This window comes from Zingiber officinale, chromosome 3B, assembly GCF_018446385.1.
Source record: "Zingiber officinale cultivar Zhangliang chromosome 3B, Zo_v1.1, whole genome shotgun sequence".
NCBI classification, from domain to species: Eukaryota; Viridiplantae; Streptophyta; class Magnoliopsida; order Zingiberales; family Zingiberaceae; genus Zingiber; species Zingiber officinale.
In genome coordinates this window covers 50951219-50969071 of record NC_055991.1, presented here as the reverse complement: position 1 = coordinate 50969071, position 17853 = coordinate 50951219, and the positions used below count along the sequence as shown (strand labels likewise).

General features: G+C 40.2%; 1 long non-coding RNA gene across 1 annotated transcript; it reads right to left on the bottom strand.

The window, feature by feature from the left end:
• Positions 1-14972: 14972 nt before the first annotated feature.
• LOC122056484 lies at positions 14973-17003 on the bottom strand. The gene is made up of 3 exons (XR_006133184.1): positions 16861-17003; positions 16494-16630; positions 14973-15022 (listed from the first exon to the last, which is right to left on the bottom strand). It is a non-coding gene; the product is annotated as an uncharacterized LOC122056484 (long non-coding RNA).
• Positions 17004-17853: the final 850 nt, after the last annotated feature.

The window sequence follows — 17853 nt, the reverse complement described above, 5'->3', positions numbered from 1 at the left end:
TCCTTAAGTCGGTTGCTTTGTTAAGATGATATTGTTAGCTGAATATAATCCTGCCCGTCCTTAAGTCGGTTGCTTTTATTGCGCTATTTAGCTGCATTCTGTATATTCCACTGTTATACATTATATTAAGCTGCTCAACCATGTTTTGCATAGCATTAAGATACTTGTTGGAGAATGGTAGAGTGTATCATGCTCCCGGGAAATCTTTTTAGTAATAATATATGTTGTATTGGAATTCCATTCAAGTGATAATAATATAAGTATAAGTGTCATACGCCCGGTTCTCCCTTTTCCTGACCAAGCTTATGATAAGTTACCTAGAGAAGGCTAGGTGATAATAATATAAGTATAAGTGTCATACGCCCGGTCGTCCCTTTTCCTGACCAAGCGTATGATAAGTTACTTAGAGAATGCTCGCTTCACTCTGAGAGCCTTGATCAACATATCAGGCTGGGCTATATTTGCTCTACCCTAGTTTTTGTACGGACAGGACATATAAGTCTGTCTGACTTAATTATCAGACGAGTTTACCTACCTTCTGTCTGCCAGTAGTTAGTCTGTTGTGGAATAAGTTAATCATTCTGGTTAGCCCTTAAGGTTAGCCGCCCTCGCTCATGGTCGCCTTAAAATCTAGCCAGCCCTGAGACATCAGACTCCCTGGTTTGCTCGGCTTAAGGGTTGATCATCCTTTCCCAACCGGATTAAAACTTGGTCTAGTGGAATCTAAGAAGCTCAGCACTGAGTGACTAATTCATGTCAGATGAGGGGATATTACTCTTTTTCAAATGTGACCGTCCTGTTATCTTGACTTTGATCGTCCCGTCATCTTAACTCCTACTACCATGAAATCTTTTGAGTCCACTTATTATAATCTGTATCAATAGCTACACTTTAAATAAAATGTTAAAAAAAAATTAATATGAGCTCTTTAAAAATGGTTCACATAGCTTATAATAAACTGGATTAAACTTAACGAGTTATTGATTTTCAGGTCATTTTCACATCTCTAATCTAAAACCACAAAGAAAGTATTTGAGATTTAAAAACTTTTTAGTATGTCATTTGATAATAAGAAAAAATGGATATTTTGAAACTAATGATAGTGAAAAAAATGGATATTTTGAAAAAAAAAATGGATATTTTAAAAATCCATAATAATGAAACATCATTACTTTTGAGTTTTTTAAACTACTGATATTCATGAGGTATTTATAGATTTAAAAGGTCATTTAAAATTATGATAATTATGAGATACTTAACTGCTGATAGTTTTTTGCTTGCGTGAATGTGAGCATAATATTTGTATATGTAAAATAATATTTTTATTATAATTTTTTATCTTATCTAATTAATTTAATTTGAATGAAAGAAAAATAATATAAATATAGAAATATATATAACTATGTTAAGTATTAAATAATTTGTATATTTAATTATTTCATTAAAAAATAATGGAGATGTGTTAAAGAGAGAAATTTATGGAGAGTGAAAGTGGTGAGAGTTACATAGATATTTATGTAATTTAAAAAAAGAAGGCTTCACGACAAATACTAGATCGTTTAATTTAAATTAATACTTATACTCCTCTGCACATATATATAATTGTACTCTTATGAAAAAAATAAAAATTAAATTTTGATAAATGAAAAATTATTTTATTTCTTATTTTTAATAAAAAAATTTTAAAAAACAAATTATTCAAATTTAATTTTTTATCTTAGAGATAAATATCATAAAGATATTGAGTTAGCAATTTACACAAATCTACATTAAAACTATATAATACATGCTGATGCAGTTTCAAAACCAATCCTAAAATAATAGAGAACTATAACAACAGTTTATACACTATGTAGTGGTTTGTAAATTGCTCCTAAAAGGTAGAGCAATAGAAACGATTAGTAGCAGTATTTCATATGATATTTGTTTAGTTTCACATTGGAAAGGATGAAGATGTTTGATAGGCTTATTAAAGGATATGCATCAAATATATTGTATTTGATTGGTTCCCTTGGTGACCAAAGTGGAACATATTTATATATATCAAAGATGGGCACTTGGCCATAGAGATAAAATTAATTAAAATTCGGAATTAAGGCCTCTTAATTTTGGATTTTACATTACTTTTTCTTGGTGAACAGATGTGACAGTTAACGTGTCCATTCACGAATAGGTGTCTCCACAACCTTTCCCAAAGGTTGTATTGCTCACTATATATACATCTTTAACATCTTCTCCAATGATTAGTTGTTTTATTTCTCTAAATTGTCTTGCGAGAATCTATAGGGTTGCTGTCTATAGATTCTATTTCGTTTTGAGTATCCTGGAGGGAATTTGTCACTAAACCCAGCAGCAACATAGTGGGGGCAAAATTTCCTTAAGGAAAATGATTCACGCTTAAAACGAAGTCCTATCCTTATTATGTTCTCTAACAGTTATATTATTAAGAGCAATTTACAGCAATAGTTTATGTAAATTGATGCCAAAACTATGCAATAGATGCAATTTGAAAACCAATTCTAAAATATTAGAATAATATAAATAGTTTGCAGCAGCACTCTTGATGTACTTAGATTATATATATTTTTTGACACACATTTATTTATATTTCATGAGTATAATCTATATTTATCGTGTCTTATTTTATTATAGCATCATACTTCTACTCCTTTTGTTTGGAGGTCTTTTCTTTTCTTATTTTTATTGATAAGATGCAAATTGAAGTGAAAATGGAGCAAAGATGCATATTAGAGCAAACATAAAAAAAATCAACAACCTGGTCATGCTCGAGAGACACGGCCGTGTGACTCCCACAGCAGTGCACACAGGCAGGTCGTGCCCTGAGGTACAGTCGTACCCCTCTCCACAGAGTCCACATAGCTCGGTCATGCCCAGAGATACAAGCATGTCTCTATGAGCAGAGAACCACATGGACTAGCTGTGCCCGTAGGCATAGCCGTGCCAAACTTCCAGCAAGGAGCACAGTCGTGTCATGGCTCCCCATTCTAGAGAAGAACACGAATTGACCGTGCCCCTAAGGCTTGACCGTATCATCCCTATTCGCCGTTTACACGACTCGACCATACCAAATGGCACAGTCATGCGAGCTAAGGGCAGGGGGGCGTGCCCCCTACTATAAAAGGGGAACTTCTCCCCTTTTGACCTATCCTTGGTTTGGGGCTCCACCCCCCCCCCCCCTTCTTTTGGGAAGAGTTTTCCACTTTAGGAGAAACCCTAGAACCTCTATCTTTGTTGATCTACACCATCCATCCACTTTCGGAGCAAGGAAATGCTTTCAAAGACGTCGGGTTTTAAGGATAAGCACTCTTTTCCCTTTATTTCCATATATTAATTTGTACTTTGCTAATTTCTTCGTCCTGTGGTTGTATTCTCTTGTAATGGCGTAGATTCTCTTATTCTTAGGATGTATGAAGTAATTATGATGTGTTGTTGATACATAAACTATGTATTTACTTATTTCTTTGTTCAATGAAGTGTTTATGACTTGTTCTATGTGTGTTATATCTTGTATGTATTTAATGAAAAGTGTATGAGGTGATGCATGCAGATGTGAGAGATTTGTCTCTATGTTAAGTTGATTGGACTGAATAATCGGGGTATCCTTAGTGATAGAAGATACTCATTCAATCAGATATATTGTACCCTTAGTGACAAAGGGCATCAATATTATCCCACTTTCTAGAGGCCTTGATATAGTGACCAATCTTGTGCTAGAGAGACTAATTAAAGTTTTAGGAGTTTTCTCCAAATTAATATTAGGAAGTGACTTATGTAATCTAACGATTGTATGACTGCGAGGCTTATGATAAAGGGTATTCCTTTAACCAGTCTTTCTAGATTACCTCTTCTACTTAATTACATTAATATACTATTAGGAAGTACATTAGATAACTTTAGTGATTGTATGACCAGGGGAACCCTAAGGTATCCCTTTAACCAGACTTTTTAGAGTTACTTCTTTACTTAACGGTATTAGAATGGTGTTAACTCTTCAATACAACCTGCATAGGGTTGTGCTAGACTTTAGATAGAATTTCTACATGAGTGAAAGTATGGAGTCAGCTAGATGAACAATTCATAAGGGTATTAATTAGCATTATAGTGAAACTGAAACCCTATAATCATTTCCCAAATCACTCTTTCTTCCTCTTAGATCACTTTCTCTCTCTCTCTTGCTCTCTCAACTCTCTCTCTCTCTCTCTCAACCTTAGTTCTCAAAGCTTGCAACCGACCCTCAATTATCTTGATAATTCACCGTGCAAAATCAACTAGTGCTTAATCAATAGTCCCTATGGATCAATATCTTTTTATTATTTGACGACGTAGCCGGACACTTGCAGTTCCAACATCAACTCTACACAAAATGTTGTTAAAAGAATTCAATATGAGCGATTAGAAAACTATTCCTAGAAGTTGGAGTAATAGAAGCATTGAGTAGTAGCGTTTGACATAGAACCACTATTAAAGTATCCATCAATAGTTTTAAAATTAGTTCTAATAGTTGTATCATTAAGAATGATTTACAACAGTAGTTTATCCCAATCAGTGTCAAAACTCTGCAATATATACGGTTTAAAAACCAATTCTAAAATATTAAAGCAATAGAAGCTGTTTGTAACAACACTTTACATAAAATGTTAAAAGAATTCAGTATGAGCGGTTTGAAAATAGTACCTAGAAGTTAGAGCAACAGAAGTGGTGAGTAGTAGTGTTTGATACAAAACTTCTACTAAAATATCCAATATTTTCTTCTAACAATTATTTCATTAAGAACAGTTTACAGTAATGATTTATTCAAATTAGTGTTAAAATTATTCAACAAGAGTGGTTGCAAAATCATTGTAAAAAGTTAAAAAAAAAAATAGAAACATATTAGTTTAAACTGATTCCATTGTTTGATTCTAAGAGTGGTGTTAAAACCGCTCCTAATAACAACTATACGGGTGCTTTTTTGTAGTCTTCAAACCTCTTTCTCATAAAAAGTCTCGAACAGTTTTTTTTATCAATGTTATCTCACTTCCATGGATCATCATAGCAAGTCTCTTGGAAGAGAGATTAAAACATATGATCGAGCAATTTAAGATAAAGATATAGGGTCATTATATATTGATGAAAAGTCTATATCATTTGACACTATCATCTGTCTCTATTCTTTTACGGGCAATCAACATGTGTCCGACAGACACATTTATTGAGTGAGGAGCTTCTGCATCTATCAATTTTAGTTAATGGTCAAAATCTCAAATTAAACGCATTTCAATTTAATCTATCACGTTAATTTATGAATCTTAGAAATCTTTTAATGTTAGCCTCACATAAACAAACATGTATATGTATATTTATATTTGATTGCTTAATTATTAAAATTGATTTCCAACCACAACTGCAGTCTGAAATTAAATTCAGACTGGAAACCAATAATGACAAGAAAAGTAACCCTATTTTCTAGGAACTGAGCATTAATTCAGTCTTAAATCTGAATGAATGACAAGAAACAGATCGAGCAGATTTTAAAGCCAGGAGAAGAAAAAAGAAAACTTTGAATTGAAATGCCATCTTCTCCTTTCTTTTAATTTTTTTTTTCAATCTTGCCAGTAAATGCTAAGCCTGCATAATGGTATCCTTATATTTACACAGCGATGCTACCCGCTACTAGTTTGGATTCATTCATTCAAAAGGAAACTTTAATGGCAAACAGGAAACGGTACATCTTTCATGGCAGCCTGAAACTAAATTCATAATCTCATCTGTTTCACACTGTTTATGGGCTGCAGGACGGCTACAGTAGTCGAAGTGTCTTTTATACTCGAGTAGCCAAAACTTTGACAGAAAGTGTAGATTTGGTCAATAGATTTGCTTCTGGATAATGGATAGATCATCATAGCCCAACAGGAGGGGGAGAAATGCATGTTTTTTTAAAATCAGACATCAATTTGAATTATCATCGTTACTCTGCCTTGTCTGCCATTCAAAATGATTAGCCTGCCTGCCGTCCTGACTTACTGCTGCTGGTACAATTCAAATGTTCAATGCGAGACTGCTCAGTTGAAGCACAATTTCATTAAAGTTCCTGGTAGTGGTCCTAGTCTTTTAAAAATCAGATTCACTTAGGGTCTGATCTGGAATCAAATCAGGTCCTGGTAGTGAGTTTTCTAATGGTTGCAAGTTTATAGAAATCTAAATAGTCTAAGTCCGTTAGTGAGTTTCGATCAAAACTCACTCATCGACTTATACAGGTCTGATTGGATCCATTTAAGGTCCTGTAGATTTATAAGGATGCAAGTAGTCCAATAGTATCTTTTATTGCTTATTTCGGGCTCTCCGGAGGTATTATAATGTTATATTAACTTTTAACTAGAATGCGGCCTGTGAGACCAGGTTCACGTTGGGCCTGATATGAGATTATACAGACCTATGGTAGTATTGATCTCGCCGACACCGGGTTCACTTTGTTCCTTGATTATAACCAAGGTTTGACATCATATGTGTCTTCTTCTCGCTCAACCCTTTCTAGTGGTTGCAAGTTTACATAAATCTAAATACCCTAGGTCCATCAATATATTTCGATTAAAACCTATTGATTAATTATAAAAATCTAGTATACACACCATATCTATCGTTGTTTGCTTTTTGAACTTAATTTGTAATTTTTTTTCAATGATAGAAATTATTTCAGAGATATGAAATATGTTTAATGCAAATTCTTTCATGGTACATGAAGCTAATGTAGTACAAGTATCTGGAGTTAATATTCCATCTTATAGGGAACACAAATAGAAATACAAGAAATTAGAACTTTAATCTAAATGAAGAAGTAAGTAACCTAGAAGATGAGGTCCTGAATACTTCTACAACACTTGTTAAATGCTTTGAATTTACTTGGAGTCAGAAGGAGGAGCATCATAATTGGATTGTAGAACAATTGCAATGCAAATAGGTGTACAATAATTCTTAGCTAATGATATGCAGATTAAATAATATGAATTCTTCCAGAGCAGTACAGTGACTTAGAAGAGAAGTTTCCAATAGTCGTTGATCCATATGTTTTGAATTCACGATTGCTACAAAGGCCAATTAGAAAGGCAATAAATGAGCAGAGGGGACTTAGCAACATTCAATAGTGATGTCAAAAAATCACGTTTGGTGATGTCAAAAAAGAAAAAATTATATATAGCAACATTCAATAGTGGAACCACCCATGCGCTAGCCAACTATCCATCTTAAGGAGACTCAGCAACATTCAATAATGATTCATCAAAAGATAGATCGTGGAATAACACCAAACTATATAAAGGTTTGTGTTAGCAATGGTGGTGTGGGTTTCGCTTGTCTTAGGTTTACTTCCACTATGTTAATCTCGTGTAACACTGCTAAGAATTAGTAAGAGTAAAATATAACCATCCAAAGGAAGATGAAGATAATGTCATAAGTGTTCCTTCATATTTTAGGTTAAGCTTAGCTCTCCACTTATGCTTTTGACATAATATCAAAGTCAGACTGTGAGGTCAATATATTATAACCACCCTATCCTATATATGGTTTTTTTACTAATAATAATTAGTAGCTAAATTGTGATTGTGAGCTAGTTTTGATATCGACTATAATTAGTAATTAGCATTGGCCCTAATGGCAGAGTCATGGTTGAGATGGGCAGTGGGGTTTTGTGACTCAAACTGAGTTACTTTAGTTGTTCTGGAATTTGTATCTGTTTGTATATTTAAATCTTAATTAGTCTTTCCAAGATTTTTGCGTTATGTTCCTGTCGGGAATCTAAGAAGATGGAATTGTCGGTGTGATGTGTCTAGAATATTGACAGCATTTCCATGACCTAACTAGTGAGTTGTCTTCGGTGTTGACCAAGTCGTCAGAAGTCCTCTGGTCAACAGTACCTATATCCAGTGATCGGGTTATCCCGGTTCCTAGTACCCCGATGCTCGAGGCGGGTCCCATGAATATATAAGTAGCCGAATAATGATAGAGCAACTAAATAAATACAAGGCGAGTACAGTGACATACCCTGGCCCCGGGGGTGCCCTCGGATGGATTGGTGAGCTGATCACGGTGTTGATCGAGTCGTCGTGGCCTTGATGGGTGGATGAATGTGAGTCAGTTGAGGAGCCGGATCTGAGGTCGGCGACATGGGATCCGATGCAGCAGGGATCCAAAGAGACCACATGTAGGCCAGACATGATTGCGGCTCGTAGGCCGGCACACGGCACGCAGGCCGGATAATACCCATAACTCACAAGCATAATAACAGTGTGAAGAATATTGAAACACAACGGCTCGATGGCTAGAACTACATCGGCTCGCCGGCCGAACACCATCTTGGCTCGAAGACCGCCGTAGACAAACAGTATGAGCGGCGCCGGCCGCGGGAGGCCGCGCCCGCTGCCGGAGGTGGTGTTAGCGTCCGCTGGAGGGGGCATCGGCGCCCGCTGGGGGCGGCGGCGCGTGCTGGCGTCGGAACCCGCTAGGCGCGGCGCGTGGAAGCGACTGCAGCGCGTGGAAGCGACTGGTCAGGGGGCTATAGTGCGTTCCCGGTGGTGTCGCTGGCGCGAGGAGGCCACGACATACGACGAGGAGCGACGGAAGCAGCGACGGCGATGGCCGCCAGAGGCTACGAGGCGATATCCGCCGAGGGCAGCTGGGGCTATCGTGGAGGCGGTGCTTCGTTCATGGCATCGGCGGAAGAGGAGAATCCCTCGTCTTGGTCCATGGATGCTGTGGCGGCGAAGCCAGCGAGGGAAACCTCATGCGCGCCAAGCTTCATGCAGGGGGCTCTCGTTGGCGGTGGAGGTGGCCGAGGACTTCTCGCGCTGCTGGAGGGGGAAGGAGCCCAAAGCAAGGCAAGACCATCCTCTACGCTTGTGATTTGGTCGCAGAGGAAAAAGAGAGAAAAGAGGTGGCGGCAGCCGGAGGAAGAAAAGGAGAGAAGCGGCTGGTGGCCGGCGTCCTCATCGGCGCCGGCGAGGAGCATGGAAGGGAGGAAAAAGCGCCTCCCTGGCGCGACCCAACCCAGAACCCTCCTCTTCTCCTACGATATGTGAACAGTACCCCTTATAAACAAAAAAACCCTTAATGTGTGAAATGACAAAAATGCCCTCCATCTTCTCCCTTATTTCCTTTGGGCCTCAAGAGCATATCTGCATCACAAGCCTCCCCTTCCAGTCTAGTCGAAGGAGGCGGAGTCCTATTGACTGGATAGTCTATCACCACAACTGGATCATTCTAGAGTGTAGAATCAAATCGTTGAACCCATCAGGTGATGCCTCACGAGCGACCGCTATGGAAATGGTGTCATGTGAGAGAAGGTAGCGTTGCCTAGCGAACTACGAGAAATAACACCAAGTCGATAACTGGGCCAATGCTGAGCGAACGACAAAACGTCAACCGAGTGACAAGGAAAACGATAGTCGACCGAGAGACACACGGGATGCTGAGCAGACCGAGCGAACTAGCGATGCCGAGGGCACGACCGCGAAAATGTCGACCGGGCGATTGGAAGGATGTCGATTGGGTGGATAGATGTCGGGCGGACGATGTCGAGCGCGCGACCGCGAAGATGCCGACCGAGCGATCGGATGTATGGAAATAGAGTGGATAGACGTCGGGCGGACGATGCGGAGCGCGCGACCGCGAAGATGCCGACCGGGAGATCGGATGGATGGAAATCGAGTGGATAGACGTCAGGCAAACGATGTCGAGCGCGCAACCGCGAAGATGCCGACTAGGCGATGACAAATAGTGCCAAGCAACTGTCAGACAAACTCTCGACTGAACGCCATGTGAGTGTATAAGCGAATACCGAGCGAGCGACGAAGCAGCGCCGAGCAAGAGTGGAGCCCGAAAACCGAGCGGGAGCATAGCTCGTGAAATCGAATGCACACAGAAACGAAAGTTGTGAGCCGAACGGGCGCATCGCCTGTGAATTGAACGGGAGTATATCCCATGAATCGAAAGCGCACGCAAGAAAAAGTCATTAGCCGAGTGAGCGCCCCGCCCGTGAGTTGTACGGAGGTGTAGCCCATGAATCGAAGACGAACGGAAGCAAAAGTCGTGAGCAGAGCGGGCGCAGAGCATATGAGATATTCTAGCCCGAAACCAGTAGAGATACTCTTGTTCGCGACAATTGGAGATAGCTCGACCCCGAACGGGGGAGATAAGCTGCTCTGATATGCTCCGTGACCAATGAAGACCTCTCGACCCCGAACGGGGGAGATATGAGATCCGATGAGCTGGTCCGAGACCAGTGAAGATCATTCGACCCCGAACGGGGGAGATAAGGAAATATGATATGTTGGTCCAAGACCAATGAAGATCACTCGATCCCGAACGGGAGAGATAAGGAAATATGATATGTTGGTCCAAGACCAGTGAAGATCACTCGACCCCAAACGGGGGAGATAAGGAAATATGATATGCTGGTTCGAGACCAGTGAAGGTCGTTGACCCTGAATGGGGGAGATAGGAGATCCGATGGTGACAATCGCTCGACCCCGAACGGGGGAGATAGAAGATCCGATATGTGATGATCGCTCGACCTCGAACGGGGGAGATAGAAGATTCGATATGTGACGATCGCTCGACCCCGAATGAGGGAGATAGAAGATTCGATATGTGATGATCGCTCGGCCCCAAATGGGGGAGATAGAAGATCCAATAAGACTGGTCTGTGACTAGTGAAGACCACTCGACCCCGAATGAGGGAGATATATGCTCTGATAAGCTGGTAGGTGAAGACTCGAGTTTAACATCGCCGCTTGACGATCTTCTAAGGAAGGGTTTAAGGTCACCGCTCGACGTCGGTGGAGACCTGGGTTTAACGTCGTCGCTCGATGGTCTTCTAAGGAAAGGTTTAAAGTCGCCGCTCGACCGTCGATGGAGACCTGAGTTTAACGTCACCGCTGGTGGTCTTCTTAAGGCAGGGGTTAAGGTCGCCGCTCGACCGTTGGTGGAGACCTGGGTTTAACATCACCGCTCGACGGTCTTCTAAAGCAAGGTTTAAGGTCATCACTAGACCATCGGTGGAGACCTGAGTTTAACGTCGTCGCTCGACGGTCTTCTTAAGGCAGGGTTTAAGGTCGCCGCTCAATCGCCGATGGAGACCTGGGTTTAACGTCGCCGCTCGACGGTCTTCACAGGGGTTTATAGTCGCCACTAGACTCTGGGGTTTATAGTCGCCACTCGACTTCTAGAGCCTCTGGCTCTAATATAACTCAAATCCGGTCGATCGGCACGAAAGTCTTCGCAATTGAGCCTGTGGCTCTGATATAATATAATCCCGGCCGATCGGTGCAGGAGTCTTCGTAAATATAATCCCGGCCGATCGGCGCGGGAGTGTTCACAATTGAGCCTATGACTCTAATATAATATAATCCCGGTCGATCGGCACGGGAGTCTTCGCAAATATAATCCCATCCTATTAGCTCGGGAGTCTTCGCAATTGAGCATATGGCTCTAATATAATATAATCCCGGTCGATCGACACAGGAGTCTTCGCAAATATAATCCCAGCCGATCGGCTCGGAAGTCTTCACCAATATAATCTCGGCCGATCGGCTAGGGAGTCTTCGCAAATATAATCCCGACTGATCGGCTCGGGAGTCTTCGTAAACATAATCCTGGCCGATCGACTCGGGGGTCTTCGGCCGAGGAACTATGGCAGATCCTATAACCGAAAGAGAATATAATAAAGAAACTGACCTGCTGATCGGCAGATGATCTGACTCAATTTCTTGACTCCCGAATATCCGTGGAGTGAGGAGAGCAGAACATGATCGTCGAAACCCACCAAGGTCATGAGTATAACAGAATTTTCTGGTGTCGTCCATCTTCACGTTCCAGATCAAGTGAATTCGAAGTTCCCACAAACGGCGCCAATTATGTTCCTGTCGGGAATCTGAGAAGACAGAATTGCGGTGTGATGTGTTTGGAGTGTTGACGGCATTTCCATGACCTAGCTGGTGAGCTGTCTTCGTTGTTGACCAAGTCGTCAGAAGTCCTCTGGTCAACAGTACCTGTATCCAGCGACCGGGTTACCCCGGTCCCTAGTACCCCGATGCTCGAGGCGGGTCCCATGAATATATAAGCAGCCGAATAATGATAGAGCAACTAAATAAATACAAGGCGAGTACAGTGGCATACCCTGTCGGGGGGGGGGGGGGGCCCGGATGGATCGGTGAGCTGATCGCGATGCTGATCGAGTCGTTGCGGCCCTGACGAGTGGATGGATGTGAGTCAGCTGAGAAGTCGGATCTGAGGTCGGCGACATGGGATCTGATGCAGCAAGGATCCAAAAAGATGGCACGTAGGGCGGACATGATAGTGGCTCGTAGGCCGGATAATACTCATAACTCACAAGCATAATAATAGTGCGAATATTGAAACACAACGGCTCGATGGCCGGAACTACATCGGCTCGCCAATCGAACACCATCTTGGCTCGAAGACCTGCGTAGACAAACAATACGAGCGGCGCCCGCTGCTGGAGGTACGTCAACGCCCACTGGAGGGGGCATCAATGCCCGTTGGGGGCGGCGACGCGCGCTAGCGACGGAACCCGTTGGCCGCAGCGTGTGGAAGCGATTGCAGCGCATGGAGGTGGTTGGTCAAGGGGCTGCGGCGCGCTCCCGGTGATGTCGCTGGCGCGAGGAGGCCACGACATGCGAGGAGGAGCGACGGAAGCGGCAATGGCGATGGTCGTCGGAGGCTGCAAGGCGGTATCTGTCGGGGGCAGCTGGGGTTGTCGTGGAGGCGGCGCTTCGTTCGTGGCGTCGGCGGAAGAGGAGAATCTCTCGTCTTGGTCCATGGACGTTGTGGCGGCGAAGCTAGCGAGGGAAACCTCATGCGCGCCAAGCTTCATGCGGGGGCTCTCGCTGGCGGTGGAGGCGGCTGAGGACTTCTGGTGCCGTGGCACTGTTGGAGGGGGAAGGAGCCCAAAGCGAGGCAAGACCATCCTCTACGCTTGTGATTTGGTCGTGGAAGAAAAAGAGAGAAAAGAGGTGACGACGGCTAGAGGAAGAAAAGGAGAGAAGCGGCTGGTGGTCGACGTCCTCATCGACGCCGGCGTGGAGCATGGAAGGTGAGATATATTAGGTGGATGCAGATAAGATGGTCGTGGACCTAGCTAGTTGACTAACCAAGTACATAATAATTTAAATCAGGATAACTAACATAGTTCGATTGATTAAATTTAAACTCCACATAATGCAATAATGGAATAGAGCTAGTAACTTATTCTAGAAAACTACTATTTTAAAATTTATATAATGATTGATTTTAATTATTTCCATCGATCACAAAATAACGGAATTCCTCTAGCTATCAGCTATCACATCGATCACAATATATACAAATTTTCACACGCAACCAAACTAATAAGACAACAAAATATGATATAATGGTATCGTGACAATCTTTTTTTAATCATTTCTTTAATTATTTCATCTTATCTAATTACCATATTTAGTTTAAAATTATCATATTAAATTTAAAATTAAATTAATTAAAAATACAATTACTTAAAATAAAAAGAATTTAAAAAACTTGTATCCAAACATTCATTAATCTTCTTTTGCCAAGCACAAATGTCTTATGACTTAATTTACACTTTAACAAGTCAACGTTGTTCGTTTTCAGAATATTGACATATCGAAGGTATAAGCTGAGCATCATGGTTGCAATGAGTCACATGTAGTAGAACAAGTTAAATAAATGATGCAATTCCATTTATTATATTGAAAATAATAAACATAGTTCAATTTCACGATACTCAAGCCATTTGAGCACAACATAAGGCAAAGTGTAGATTCACCGGTTGGAAAAATAGGAAGCATGTGATCTATTCATCCGCACTATCGACCAAATACTCACAAAGCAATGACACTCCACGGGTAAAAAATATTTAGGAAATTTAAAGCGCCAAAAGAAACAACCTTCTCATATAGAGACTGAGCACTACAAAAAATAAAGGATTTCGGGACAAAATTGGGGACGAATTTTTAAAAAAAATTCGTTGCAAAAATTTTTGCGACAAAATTTGGGACGAAAATTTTTTCGTCCCAAAATGGTTGATGCCACATTTTGGAACGAATTATGGATTGTTGCAAATTTGGGGACAAATTTGGGGACGAATTTGGCGACGAAAAAAGTTTTTGTCCCCAAATTCGTTGCAAAAAAGTATAGAAATTTGCAACGAAAACTGTTTTTGTTGCAAACTTAGGAACAAATTTAGGGACGAATTTACATAAATAGTTTGTCCCTAATATTGCAACGAATTTGGGGACAAATTCGGTGACAAAATTATTTTTGTTGCCATCTTTGTTCTTAATTTTGCAACGAATAATAAATTTGTTGCAAAACTGGCAACGAATTTGGCAACAAAAACTTGCCAAATTCTTTGCACATAAAATAAATTTTCGTCCCAGAATTTGTCCCAAATTCTGGGACGAAATTTGGGACGAAATTTGTAGATTCGTCCCAAAATTCGTCCCAGAATCTGGGACGAATTTTGGGACGAATCCATAATTCGTCCCAGATTCTGGGACGAATTTTGTGGATTCGTCCCAAAATCTGGGACGAATTCTGGGACGAAAATAATTTTGTCCCAAATTACGATAGAATTGGGACAAATAATTTTCATTGCCAAATTCGTCCCTATTTCAAATAATTTTTTTCAGCTTCAATTTCTTTCTACAATACAATCCAAATACATACAAACCAAATTCAAATAACAAATAATATGCATTCAACACATCCTAATTTAACATTCAACACATCCAAATTTAGCATTCAACACATCGATCAACTCATAATTCAAGAAGTATAAAGTTTTCAACAAAGTTTACAATATCCATCTTGTTCTAGCTACTAGAAAATATGATACAAAGTTCAACAACCCAATGTTTTATAAGTTCATCATCCATCCAACAACACTAAGAATACATATAGTCATCTTCATGTGCCACAAAATCTTTGATCCCCATCAAATCTCCTTTGCCTACATAACAACAAACAAATAAACTAGATCATGTCTAACAAGAAAGATTGTAAATATTATACGATATGGCCATGTAAAAAGAATAATTGGAAACAAAACATAAATGTGAAATTCCTTAAACATTCTAATAAAAACCCTAATTCTAATAAAAGTCATATTTACCAACGATATAATCATCCATGTCATAACAACGGTAAATAAAATTATAAGAATTATTTTGAAGCTAAGTACATGTATCGTAACTACGATACAACCTAATATAATTGACACATCATATAGAGAGAAAGAGAGAGAGATATTGTGAAGTATGGTATTACCCAATCCGTTATATTGTGAATCTTGCTCATTGATGATGCACAGGTTCGGCTAATTGCTGCTCAAGCCTTAATCACTATTGCAATCAGATCTGGAGAGCCTTATCGACTACAAATATATGAATTCTTGCATGCTTTATCTCTAGGTGGTGTTCAATCTCAGTTTTCACAATCACAACTTAGTAATGGGGAAGATCAAGGTGCTAGTGGTATTGGTATTGGGTCTTTAATTAGTCCTATGCTAAAAGTACTTGATGAGATGTACAGGGCACAAGATGATTTAATCAGGTAACTTATGACAAATTTATTACAAGCGAAGAAGTTAGAATGTTTATTTTATGTTGATCTATGCTTGTTTCCTTTGATTTCTAGAGATATGCGGAACCATGACAACAACAAACAAGAATGGACAGATGACGAGCTAAAGAAACTTTACGAGACTCATGAGAGACTTCTTGATTTCGTTTCATTGTTCTGCTTTGTCCCAAGGGGAAAGTATCTTCCTCTTGGTCCTACCAGGTAATTCTGACTTGCATCTTTTGGTCATCGTAAAGCACACTTGTTTTGCATAGTGCGGAGTTTATATTCATACCCAATCCGTTATATAATACTAATTACATGTCATGTCCTAGGCCCTCATGTGAAATGTGGACGCAGAATGCTAATTTCTTGTGGAGTGGGAGATCTGTATCAAGTGTCTAGTTGGTTGAGCTTTTCATTCATTGCTTCCATATTGTGTTCTTGTTGGGTTTAACAATGTGGCAATTGATTCTTTGGATATTGTGAAGACCCATTTCTTCCCTGTTGGCGGCCACATAATTGTTAAACTAGGTGCTACAAAAAATTATTATAATGACAATGCATATAGTTCTAAACACATTACATTGAGTGGAGGTTAAACGAGAATAAATACACACCACTAGACCTGATTAGTCATCTGTGCTGAAAAACAACAAACTAGTGGTCGTTTGGGGGTCAGGGCCACTACAACACTAGCTCCTGACTAGCTGTGGGAGCAGGTTCAAACATAGAGGACCATCATGACAATGATTATGTGGCTGATAATGCTATTCAAGTAAGCATAATGCAGAACTATATGGCAAAAATGCAATATCAATTTTGGTTGTAACTAACGCAAATAAGAAGATCTAGCATACCTTTTTTCACATACTGTAGTAGTTGTCTCCAGCTAATTCCCTTCTTGTTGCTTGTAAGGTCGTAAAACAGCCAAAGAATTGCCAAATCTGTTCAATTTGGCTGAGTTGAACTAATTTCACCATCTTTGACCAATTCCCTTCAAGATTGAGAGAAGAAAATTGCTTACAATGATCTTGCAATAGCCATCCGGAGGGCCTGCCGGAGGCCAGGCAGCAGCTGCCGCCGCCGGCCAGGACAGCGGCTGCCCCCGCCGGCCATGCACAAGGCCAGGCAGCGCCGGCCAGACAGCGCCTGGCCGCGGCCAGCCCGCGCCGGCAGGGAGTCCAGCGACGCCGAGAGAGAGAAATCTGAGAGCGTTTAGCTTACCAAACGAAAACCTTCCACCGCCGATCGTCGTAGATCACGCCGTCGTCGGTCGGAGATGTGGCCGAAACCTGGAAATCGCAGATGGGAAGAAGGGGGAACGGGGGCGAGAGAGGAAAGAAAAGAGAGAAGGGAAAAAGAATCGGGTTGGGAATTAGATCTAGGGTTTTTAGGAACAAATATTTTTTGTTCCCAATTTCGTCCCTAAATTTGGGACGAGTTTCTGGATTCGTCCTAAATTTTGGGACGAATTTCTGGATTCGTCCCAAAACTTAAAATAATTTTTAAAAAAATAAATCAAAGACCGAAAGCTTATATCATGACCTAGAGACATCGGAATTTGATGAAACAAGTTTCTATGTGTTCGTATCATTGGCCTGATCGTAAATATGTCACCATCCATATTTTTTAATTAATATTTTAAATGATTCAAATTATTAACCCCAAATTAGGTCAAATTTGAATTAAAAAATTCCAAAAATAAATATATTTGTGAAAAATATTTTTATGTATATATTTACGATCAGGACAACGATACAAACGCATAGAAATTTGTTTCATCAAATTCCGATGTCTCTAGGTAGATATTTTTTATGCATATATAGGTTGCTATTAACTAAAAAGGTGTTGTGCAGTGCACGATTGTAAATTAGTGTCTGAAAGCTTATATCTTGACCTAGAGACATCGGAATTTGATGAAACAAGTTTTTATGCGTTCGTATCGTTTCCCTGATCGTAAATATGTCACCATCCATATTTTTTAAATAACATTTTAAGGGATTCAAATTTTTAATACCAAATTAGGTCAAATTGGAATTAAAAAATTCCAAAAATAAAAATATTTGGTAAAAAATATTTTTATGGATATATTTACGATCAGGACAACGATACGAACGCATAGAAATTTATTTCATCAAATTCCGATGTCTCTAGGTCCGTATATAAGGCGTCCCATTTTGTTTTTTTTTTTAAAGATATTTAAATTTTTGGGACGAA